The sequence below is a fragment of the Paramisgurnus dabryanus genome, chromosome 23 (assembly GCF_030506205.2).
Source record: "Paramisgurnus dabryanus chromosome 23, PD_genome_1.1, whole genome shotgun sequence".
In the NCBI taxonomy this organism is placed as follows: Eukaryota; Metazoa; Chordata; class Actinopteri; order Cypriniformes; family Cobitidae; genus Paramisgurnus; species Paramisgurnus dabryanus.
In genome coordinates this window covers 2,437,983-2,450,637 of record NC_133359.1, presented here as the reverse complement: position 1 = coordinate 2,450,637, position 12,655 = coordinate 2,437,983, and the positions used below count along the sequence as shown (strand labels likewise).

The 12,655-nt window shown below is 38.6% G+C and overlaps 1 protein-coding gene across 6 annotated transcripts in view; it reads right to left on the bottom strand.

Annotated features, from left to right (window-relative positions):
* Nucleotides 1-12,655, bottom strand: part of neo1b (neogenin 1b) — a 121,080-nt gene that overhangs the window by 56,909 nt on the left and 51,516 nt on the right. The window lies entirely within an intron of this gene.

Here is a 12,655-nt window from a genome sequence, read left to right as displayed (position 1 = left end):
ATTCAGCAGTAAACAGACAGAACGTTTCATTGTTGGGTGCTTAGATAAAGTTGAAAATAAGTTATTAAAGCACTATAGACCGTTTCAGCAGTAACAACATAAACAAGCGCACGGTCCGCACATAACTTCCGGTAAACTCCGCTAAGAATAAATAACAACAAAGTTCTTAAAACGTAGTTTATTTATATAACAAGCAAAAAACAACACATAGATTAAAACAACACATAGATTACCTAGGAAACCAAAACATTTGTTATTTTCGAACGAGGCATTTGTTCAAGAGATCAGTTTAGCAACTAGTCAGACCATTAAAAAAACGAAACCGGAAGTAAGGTTCGGATCCAGATGTGTATCACGTGCGTACGATGAAACCGTCTATAAGCTGATTGTGTGCTGCCGTTACCACCAATAATTAATTCACCATTTTATTGATTTAGATTATTTAGAAAATAAATTTTCATTACGACAAATCTGGTCAAATATTAAAGTATTAAAGTCTGTTAATAAATATATTACTACAGAAAAATGTGATATTAACCATCCAAACAAATTTGAATGATTAAAAAGGTTTAGTAAATTAAATAATCTAAGAAAAACAATCAGGATTCTCTGCGCTCAAACGCTGGGGGTGTGTCCGCTGTCGGCGATGAAACTACACCCATTCGCGGAAAAAAGCTGCCGTCTCTCTGAACTTTCTAAAGTTGCGGTTACACCAGCCGCGGTAAAGGTGGCAAAAACGCGCTATTCACACGTAGTTGGATGCTTGAACATTTTAGTTCACTCGCTTCATTCGCACGTAAAAGCCGTGCGTGAAATTCTACTCATTCAAGAAATTCATGCGGAAATTCATGTCATGGGAGGGGGTTCTTCGACTCCACTGAGACTCCGCAAGCTTCCTGTTATCATGTCACTACTACAGCAAGGTCCTGATTGGTTAACGCGGTGGGGAAATCCGCCGAAGTTCAGATTTTTCAACTTGCGCGTTTCCAAGCGGCAACGTTCAATTTGCGCGGGCCGCGCTTACCGGGTGTACCGTGCCACAGGATAATAGTCCGCGTGTAATCGCGTCTTTGCATTGACTTAACATGTAAATCACCCACGCTTGCCGCCTCTACCACGGCTGGTGTAAACGCAGCATAATACCGCTAAAATGGATGCTCATGATGTATTACGGTACATTCACACGGGAAAAACCGTTAATACTTAACAGAAAGCTTGTCTGAAGCGTGGCCAACAGCCAATCACAGTGGCTGCAACACATGCTCCGATCTTCCATAAACGTAATTGGCTGGAGGTGATCTGATTGGCTGACGCACGCGTAGCCGCTTGTAAAGTTGAGATATGTTCAACTTCTGCTGGGAGCAACTGCAGTTAAGTTCGGCAACGCATGACGTCACCCATTTAAAGTAAATGGGAAGCGTTAACGCTTACGCCCCATGTGAACATACTTTTAGGGGCGGGGCCATGCTGGGTGGCTCCAGTGTGTCATCGAGCCACCGTTTTAGCCCTGCCCACATAATCCTGAACACAGAAATGAGGAAATTTAGTACTACATAGCTCACAGTCTTTGTAAAGCGTTTCAGCAACACATTTCTAACATTTATAATGTGTTTAGAAACAATTGTGGAGTTTAACTAATAAAGATTTAAAACATTTACTAATTGATTGTTTAAACTAGAATTTTTTTGTGGGAAAACAACTATTCTACCCTTTTGTTTTGAATCTTTAGTCTTTAAATTGCTTTGAGTAAATAATCAACATCAAAAGACAAAAAAACAACAACGCATTCATAAACACCACAAAGAATTCTTCAATGAGATTCGGACACGAGGGAGCAAAGAGGAAAGACTGAAGATGTTTTTTCGCCCGTCTTTAATCTCGCAATAACAGGATCTAAGATCTTCCTGAAGTTAGTAGAGAAGAGCTTTATAATTCACACACGCTCGCTCTCTCTAACAGCTGAATGTATGAGAGTCCAGACGCTCTCTGACACTCTAATGTTCTCCTGGGCTATTTACGTGTCTCGGCTGATGTAAGACCTGCTGCGGTCCAGAAGCAGCGTTTGTGTGTATGAGAGGGATGGTACGATCTTCGATGGCTGCTGACAGGTCTGTAAATTACCCACAGACATGCACACACTCCAGATATTCACACAGCGCCGTTATCGGACACAAATTCTCCGAGCACTGGAGTCTGCAGAGAAGCTTTACCCACTACAGCGAATGAATGAAACTCTTGCAGGGCAAATAAGGACAATGCACTTTTGGCAGGCAAAGCTACTGTGCGTAAACAGCCTGTCAGAAAAACGACGGTTTGTAAACGTGCAGTTAACATATGCAAACATACATTTCAAACTATACAAATACTGCAATCATGATGGCGCGTTGAAAGATGAAACTTTGAATGCAAATCACTGCACTAATAAACAAGCAAACCAACTCAGTCAACACACAGACAAATGCATATATATTGAATTATATATGCACAAACAACACCACATGAACACACATAAGTTTTGACGGACACACTTTAGTGCCATTTGATGAAAGTATCACTATTATTGCTCAGGTTTAGGGCTAAATACCAACCTCTCCCCAACACAAAACCTCACAAAATTCCCAAGTACAGATTTCCAGCTTACATTTAGCAAACCATCCATAGCACTATCAATTGTTCCTGTAGCTCAATTCAGTGTTTGAATTGGGGGGGGGGCTGGGGAGGTCCTGGACCCCCTATAAAGCACAAAAATATAAATTAGAGGGGGTCCCCTGGTTTTTTATAAAAATACTACATTTAAAATTCTTGTGCTGCGCTGCCACAAAGCGATACTGTCCCAATAAACAAATCCAAAAGATTTTTGTCTGAAATAAATGTAAACTCGAAACTATTATTTCACACTAATTTGAGGGGTAAAAAATTCTTACTCATATGGCCAAAAAATATGTTTTAAATATATTCTAAATACATTTTGCAGACAGTAAAGCTTAATTAAATATATTTCTTAATTTTAAAATATTTATAATAAACGCATTTCAGGGAAACAAATACTTTTCTAATTTTACAACAAAACCATGTCCTGGTCCAAATATAAAATTTCTTTCATCGGGATGTGAATATAAATGCTTTAAAATATATTTATTTTTTTAAATACATTTAAAAATATACAAAAAAATTGCCTTTTTTAAGACATTTTTAAATATGTTTAAATATTTGTAAATACCTACAGATGCAAGTACATATTTAAGACATATTTACATGTGTATATACATATTTTTATATATTTATATATCATTTCGATTATATATAATAATAAATACTTAATATAAAAAAATCTTAAAATAATACATGCATTTTTGTGTATTTTTATATACATAATTATTATACACAGTACACACATATATAAAATGTAAACAAAAACTTTTATTCTGCAAACGATTGGTCGCAATTAATCTTTTGCAGGCCTAAACATTTTATTTACATTTTTTTGCTGCATGAGTAGGACTCAAGTTATGGGAAATTGGAGTTTCTTTGATTAAAACGTTGATCCAGGACCAACAAAAAAAATCACATCTTATTTTGTGAAATAATGGCGACCTTATAATGATGGCGGGTAGTTAGAGGACACAAATATAATCTTTGACAATTTAAACACAGTTTCAATTGATGCTTCATGGTTTCAATCCCATAGAACACATGATGAAATATAATGTACAGCTTTAATGCACTGTAAGTACCTTTGGATGAAAGCATCTGCCAAATGCATAAAAGTAAATGTAAATGAAGCGTTTTGCATTTTGACTCAAAAGGCAATTTCTTGCAAAAAAATAGGACTTGAGGCGGCACATACTAATTTTAACTATAAGGTTTAAATCGCATCCTCTTCATCCTTCTAGGAAGCATTTGATTGGACAAAACGAGTGGGTGCGCTATGAGTCATCAGTATTTGTTTCATATTCCCAATCTATACATTTTAAATGTGTCAGTGTGGCTGAGAGACGACATCAAATAGCAGCTCTGTTGGACTGCTGGCTTTCAGAAAGGGAATACTTCAAAATCCCTGCACACCACAAAACAAAACACATACTGAGAGTGAAGCTGCAAGTATATCTACCACAAGGACAGACTCACTACAGAGCGCATGAAGTAAATATGCCGAATACAGTGAGAGCATGATGCTTGAAAAAAAAAGGTCAGCTCTCGATATCTCACTTCATTCATCCCTGAAGTGACAGAGAAAGACACCAGAGGGAGATCATTAAACACAGCTAGAGGCGTCTACAGCCTCCAGACAGATAAAACCATATATACATCAACACAACAGAAATACAAATACACACACACCAGACACAACAAAACCTTAAAGTAATATTTCTCTCTTTTGTGTCCATTTTGGAGACGTCCAGTCCTACTTATAGACAGCTTAGGACAAACAGTTTAAGGCTTCACAACACACACATAAAATCCAACATCCTACTGATAACGAATATGTAAATATAATACACATTTGATAAGTGAAAAGTATCAAATCTCTTGATTCCTAAGCTGGTGGCGAGGATTGAAACCATTTCTTTATTTCTCTCCCACATTCCGCTCGCACCAAGGAGACAAACAGAAAGAGACCCCTCATTCATTCATTTCATGTACCCTCCAAAAACATTTGCTCCCAACACCCCTGTACAGTCCCGCTGACCACCATGTGTCCAGCCATCCAAAAGAAACAGCAGACCTCACACACAGGAGAATGTAAACATGACAGGCGCTAACAACACCCCCATCCGAGACCACACAGCCTCCATTCAGATTCATCACACAGATCAGATCAGCCAGGGCCACACAAACTGAGAAAGAGAGAGAGAGAAAGCGAGCGAGAGAGAGAGAGAGAGAGAGAGAGAGAGAGAGAGAGAGAGACTACAGCAAACAGTCATGTTTAAACAGCCGCTGAATTGAGGGGTCGAATTAAGATCCAACCCTTGTTTAACAATGGGAATAGGGTTAAATATATTAATTCAATTTTTTAAATTTTTGAAAAGTTCACTCAGTTATTAAAATTCTGTCATTAACTTGTCCTTGTTGTTCCCAAACCTGTAAGGCCTTCATGCGAAATATATAAAAAATGTTATGCACTTTGCAGGGCTCTACTCTAACTTTTTGCACTGGTTGCACTGGTGCGCCTAACATTTTTTCTTAGGGGCACCAGCACAAAAGTTAGGTGCACCCAAATTTTTGACCACATCGCATTTATAGTTCACTAAAAAAATGAAAATTCTGTCATAATTTACTCACTCTCATGTTGTTACAAACCTGTAAAAACGTAAGTGATGAGGCAAACGACAAAGTCAAAAGAGAACGCACAAAATGCTAATTTTTTTGCATCTCTCATACATATACTAAAACATTTTTAAAGAATTGAAGCGAGGGCTGCTTTGTTTACATTTTGGTCACTGAGGGTCACTAGCTTAGAGGTCTTCTCGGGTCCAAATAAATGTACCCGGCCCAAAATTACCCGAATCACTTTATACCCGAACCCGGCGTGCATAAATAATTTTTTTTTAAAGAAAGACCAGACCCGAGACAAACCCGAGAAAATTAGACCCGAACCAGTGGCATTTTTTTAACCTGACTAGACCCGAATGTAAACGTCACCAACCGACGGGTGTGCAGTCTGCAGCCCCGCACGCAGCAGTCAGACAGAAACCTTGCTGGTCTTGCAACCAATTTGGCAAGCTGCTCCATTTGTTTGACTTTGTGATCTAAAAAGGACACCCAGGTAATAGAGGATGACACGGGAGTGGATTTTCACTCCTGTCCCGTCCCACTCCCATAGAAATAAATCTTGTCCCGTCCCACTCCCAGACCAAAGTTTAAAAAATAATTCCATCCCATCTCGCTCCTGGTAAATTGACTCCCACTCCCATCCCGCTCCTGTTTAAACTGAGTCCCGCTCCTGTATCGCTCCCATATATTTTTTTCTTCAACTAGTGTTAAGTTCATACAAAGAATTTGATTTAATCTGCTCTCCATCCTGTTTTGGACCAGCTGCTGAGCCGGTTTCTAGATTTTCTCCAGAAAATGGAATACAGCAAATAAAAGAAAAACAATACATAGTTCACTCCATGTCTACAATAGTTTAATAACCCCAAAATCTGGAGTCCAGGGGCCTCATTTATAAAATTTTGCGTAGGATTTGCGTCAGAAGTGGCGTACGGATGAAACATAGGACGCGCGTACGCACAGAAATAATCGGATTTATAAAACCGTGCGCATCCTACGCATTTTTCCCTTAATAAATCACGATCAATTCTAAATGTAGCGCAGCTTTTGCGGCTTCATGACACGCCCATAGTTGTCCATAAATAGTCTGTGAAACGCCCACAAGTTAATATGCATTGATTGCGAAATCATGGCAAACACAGAGAGGAAATCAAAAAAACGTAACTTCACTCAATGTAAAGAAGTTATCGTTGGCGAGGTGGAAAAGAGGAGAAAAATGATGTTTGGAGGGCACAGTGTGGGCCAAAAAAGGCACTTGAGTGGCAAACGGTGGCAGACTCCGTAAATGCTGTAGCCTCACAACCTCGGACCGTGGCCGAAATAAAGAAATGGTCGGACATCAAAGTCGAGGCACAAAAACGTCTAGCACTCCATCGCCAGAGTGTGTCTGCCACGGGTGGGGGAAAGGGGACATTGTTCAGCGCAAATGTAATTTCTTGTTGCTTTCTGAATGGTTTAGACATACGCCATACATGGTTTTATCAAAAATAAAACACACTAAAGGCATATGCATGGATACCATAATTCCGTAGATTATGAAGATATGGTTTACTATGAAAACAACTTTCCCCAGTGGACAATTAATACATCTATCTATTTATTTTTCTATCTATCTATATATCTCCTTAATTATCTATCTATCTGTCTATGTAATTGCATCTATATCTGCTCCGCCAGATGGACACATTGACGAGAATCTCGGTTTTGTACATTATTTCGTTCTGTGAACTATATTCTTTATGAGGATGAATTGCACAACATGCCAATATTATTGCAGAACATATTTCACTTTTCTTTTAGCAAATATGTGTTCATTTGAATTTCTGTTGTAATTTTCGATTTCTTTATTTTTTTGTTTCACTGCTGATCGATCAAACGGGTGTTCGTGTAAGGCTGTTAATTGTAAGACTTGCTTTGTGAAGTCTTCATGTTATTTATGAGAGGCAGTGTTGTCATTTTCACGTGTTTCTTCCATCTGCCGACAGTGTCGCCATTTCTCATTTCACCCGTTTTTGTGCGTACGCCTGGGTCAGAGCTTGCGTGACGGACAGCACATTTTCCCCTCAAGTTTGCTTTTTATAAATAACAACTATTGCGTAGAGAGTGGCGTACGCCTTCTTTTGTGCGTACGCAACGTTTATAAATGAGGCCCCAGAACACAAGAACCAGACGAATAATTGGATTATGGGTGTTTAATTCACAGTTGCAGTATGGGCATAAAACCTTCCATTAATATGCACTTAAGTATCTGTGTTTGTGTGGTTCTGCAACAACAAATAATAAACAAGAATAAAAGCCTTATGAAAGAACATTAATATACATTTGTTTAAATAACCAGCATTAACAGCTGTAATTAAGTTCAAAATATGCAAAAATATACAAGATACCGCGAAATGGTGTCATATGTTCTAAAATGTGACTAGCACATGTATCAGATACACATAAAGTAAATAACTATATTTGTTAGAATTGTTAAATAACTGTATAAGTATTAGAACTATACAATCTCCAATATAAGGAAATAATACTGAATAAATATGTACAAGATAAACTAACACAAATATAAACTGGGTACCATGACTATTAATGAGAAGATTCGCGCTATCTAACAGCTTCATTATGAATGATAACTGACAATATAACATAAAAGACGCGGTAATCTTGCTGCTAATTTAAAGACAACTAGAAAAAACTTACTATTCGGCACTGACACACACAATAAAGCACAGAAATTATCCAAACAGCAGGAAATCTCTTCGCAACACAACTCTTGTCACACACTTATCTCTCAGTTTGATCAGAGCCGCTATACTCTTTGCTGCTGTTCCCTTTTCTCATAAGCGCTCAGGCTGCGTTGGAGCGCTTATGCACCAGGGAGACGCATTCGTGAACATTCATGCAACCTTTCTTACACATGCAAACACACACACACACAGGCACGCACGCACAAAATATACTAACTAAGTTTATTTATAGAAACTGCATATTTGTGTATAAAGTTGGGTATCATAGTTTTATTACGATCCCGGTCCCGTCCACTCCCGCTGACATTTTTTCCTGTCCGTCCCAATCCCGTGATTAATAGTGATTTTGTTCCCGATCCCACGGGAATTCCTGAAAAAATGTCAGCCTCTACCAGGTAACCAAAAAAATACATTTAAAATTGACTTGCATGTCTGTCTCAATGAAAATTTACCTACCGTCAACCACACTATTTGACAAGCGCTCTTGGCAAACTAAGGAGAGGTTGGAAAAGGACATTGACGTACACACGCGAGAGAGTTCGGGTTTTCGGGTTCGTTCGGCAAAAAACACATCCCAACCTGATGCCGCTAATAATATACCTGACCCGTTTCCGAGGCACACGTGAAACTTTTAGACCGAACCTGATCGGGTCTCAGGTCAGACCTCAGGTTTTCTGATATAAGTGGACCCATGAAGACCTCTACACTAGCCTTTCTGGTTTCCCGTTTTCAGTAACGAAAACCAATTACTGCCACCTGCTGTAACGGAGGCGCAGAACGTACGTGCTACTTGGCCATCGTCAGTTTGGTGTCAGTGTAAATTTGGCCTTAGACGTAGCCAACATGCAGGCGATGTGAGTCAACCTAACAGTCGCTACTTGGTTGGCATCGGTTTGCTGTGTCTCTACCCTTCGTGGTAGACCAAAAATCTTCTTGAACAACAATTACCCTTATTGTGCACCACTTTATCAAACTGCGTCATGCTAGGTTTGGCATCATCGGCATCAAACGTTTTGAATATGTGCATGTGTTAAATAAGTCTTCAGCATACATCTTATGGCTTTAGAAGAGTCGTATATAATTGCTGTAGTATATAATATGGACGGCTTTTATGATGTTTCTGTGGCTGTCTGCACTCATTATGTGTAATCTACATTCATTATCTCTCATGTCCTACAGAAAATCATACAGGTTTACACTGACTGGAGGGTGACTGAATGATAGCAATTTTCATTTTAGGTGTTTTAACCCTTTAAGTGCTTTCGAATCTGATGTGAAGTCAATAAAAACTAGATATAAAGATGTAGAACAGTAATTTTACTTTATGGTAGGGACTTCGGACACAATGAGCTTTTTTTACAAGCTATTAACACATAACAGTCAAAGGCCAGCAGAAATAGTTTTTACTAATAAATATTCTTCATGCCCTTAAACCAAACACACAAACACATACAGGTGTGAGAAACAACAGCCGCACACTGTTGAGGTGTAATGAGTATGAGCTCGAATCAATACATGTGCTTCACTAATGCAAAATCAATCACAGGAAGAGGTGCCATTGTTGGCAGACGAAGCTAGAACAAACAAATCTTGAATATAAATGATCATGCTACTGCGACAGCCATTGCTATGGCAACAAAAGGCATCTGGTGCACATGTGTACGACACAGATTTGATGCATAGCGTGTGTTTAAATGCACACACAGCATGCTTTCGTTTCTAGACAAGTGACTTTTATGCGAAACGATTCTAATGGGCCGGTCCTTTAATGTTCAGCTTATTTTCTTAAAGAGGAATTGTCAAAGCAAAGCGACCCTTAAAACTCGACCTCTGTGCATTTACATGCTAACAGGACAGAAACAGTCAAAGGAGGTTGGGGTGCAAATGCATACAGTGAACTGCCTGCGGTCATCTGTAAATAAATCCTGAAAACAAAACGAACCGCTAGCGGCAAATCTTGAATAACATGACTGCATTAATTTTTTATATTTTAATAATCTCGCAATGTCAGCAGCATAAAGGCATGTATGCCGTGTTTACACAAGAAGTTAATGGAGCTACGGAGGCCATTGCATGCAGCGTTAATTCACTTTTAGTGTTAATGGGGAAAGCATAGAAATGTTAGCTTTAAAAAGATCCAGACACATTAGCTGAGAGCAGAGAAAGCTCATGGACACATGGTGCTAAAATCCTCTTTCTGAAAACCACAGCACCTTTCTGAAAACAGAGAGACCAGACGTTGTACGCCTAAGGGGTTTTGATAAAGGTTTTGTCACTTTCTTGATCCTTAAATGAGAAATTTATGTACTAAGGTTAGACATACTGAAATGTTCTGGCTGGACTGAACTGCAAATCATCGTCATAAATTTGATGTTATATTATTTGGCAACTTCTTCCACTTTTGTACACTACACTAAAGGCTGATTTATACTTCTGCGATGGACGCTACAGCAAAGCCTATAACAATGTGTCAATTATGCAGATTGACGCACCAAAATAAAAACGATCAAGTTACGAAAGAGCGCTGTGCATATAGTTGTAAAAATAACAATAAATAAAAAAAAAAAATAAAAAAAAATTGGACTGGGTGCAGCTTTTCATACCCTGAAGAACAGTAAATAAACCGTATTAAACTGTATTTGTGATGTGCAACACCCGCAGGTCAACTCATTAAAGTCGTGACGCTGTAGGAAGTTAAAGATCATGAGGAACATGAGGTGGAGATCATCCAGTTTCATTAAACTCCATGATGAAGGTCGGATCTTTCAAAAGGTCACAGATCCTCTCATAGCGCCAGCACACAGGTCGGTCTAATCGTATCTGACATCTGGATGTCTGAGAGAACAGCGGATGGCTTTAACACTACATTTTGATGGACGTGAGGTGAGATGAGACCGTGAGCGATAAAGGTTAGGCGTGTCATCTTGAGCTGGGAAGTTGATATATTCCTAGTCCAGTCCTCAAAGTCCACTTATAATTGATTGATTACTGAGTTTGATAAAGAATCTGACCCAGGATCAGTGCTGCTAAATGTCTCCTTAATGAGGGTAAGGAAAATTTTGAGACTGACAGCACAATGATGTTACTTTAGACATAATGAAGTCCAAAAGGCTTCTGCTGGATTTTGGGACTTCACTGAAGTGGCAGAATGGTCCAAACTCCAAATTTATTTTGGTCAAGATGGTGTAACATCTTTGCAATAGAGCTTTCAATAGAGTAAATAATGCGTTATTTAAAGTTATATTTGCAGCTCAAACCGAATATTTGTGAACATTTGTTGGCACAAACCCTGCCAATCCAGTGATTGGTTCTTTCTCAAGTGTACACAACATTAACTTGGTATCTTGCAAGCATTGTTGCTAGCAAACAAACAAACAAACAAACAAACTGCAAAAACAAAATTGTGTGGCTTTTTTCCCCATAAAATCAGTCAATCAGAGCTTTGCAGATCGAGAAAGTGTTTCTGATATTGTGTGCGACAGGCAGCAGATGCTCAGTAAAGTGACTGTGTGTGGTCCATCTGAAGCGAGACTACAGGAGCTAAAACCATCAAACTGTTAAGTACACTTTATGGAATGCAATTACCCCAAGTCGTTCCAGTTTTCCTGGTTTTAATTGCTATCAGCTCAACACACCCGAGGGAACTCTAACACCCTGAGAGAAATTCAAGCGAAAGTTCTCAATAAACAACCGGAGTAAAGTCCTTTAATCAGGTTTAAGAGAGCAGAGGTTTATTGAGCAGAACGGCTGAATGATGGAACCAGTAAAAAAACACCAACATAAACACTATTAACACTGGGTTTTGCTCTGTCATTGAAGCTTAACTAGTTCTGCATCAATCACACATAAGGGACCTATCAACTTTCACCAACCGATCAATGTCTGTCTAACCTTTATGACGTTAACAACCTTCATGATGACATTGAACTTGCAGCAGTTTGACATGAGTTGACCTGGAAAGCAGGTAAACATTTTTGAGAAAACCTCTGTAGGAGGCTCAAAGGTCTGACAGACAAAGAAAACAAGACATCAGTAAACTGCACATTTGAATTTTCGCCGTGGCCCACACGGTTTAAGCAAATCAGAAACGAAAACGCATGAAAAAGTTAAGATGAAGAATCATATTATACCAGACAGAACCTGATGCACAAGGCAGGTGATGCACAAGAGAGCTTGAAATGTTCATGGCTAATGCAAGACCACTCGTACATCAAATAAACAAGAAATGTAATGGATTATTAAATTACAAGTAAAATGTTATGCACAGTCAGAACTTCTGGAGGATCTAAAACTCAATGAAGTGGAGGTTCAATAAAGTAAAGAGAACGAACGGACGAAAAACAAATGAAAAACAAACAAAAGAATAAAGAAATATAGAAAGAATGAAATGTTATGAACAGTCAGACAGAACTTCTGGAGAATCTGAAACACAATGAAGTGGAGGTTCAATAATGTAAAAAGAAGGAACAAACAAACAACAAACGAAGGACAAAAACCGAACGATAAACAAATGAACAAATTAAAAGAAATAAAAAGAAAAATAAATGTTATGCACAATCAGACAGAACTTCTGGAGAATCTTAAACACAATGAAGTGAGGTTCAATAATGTAAAGAAAACAAACAAATGAAAAAGAACAA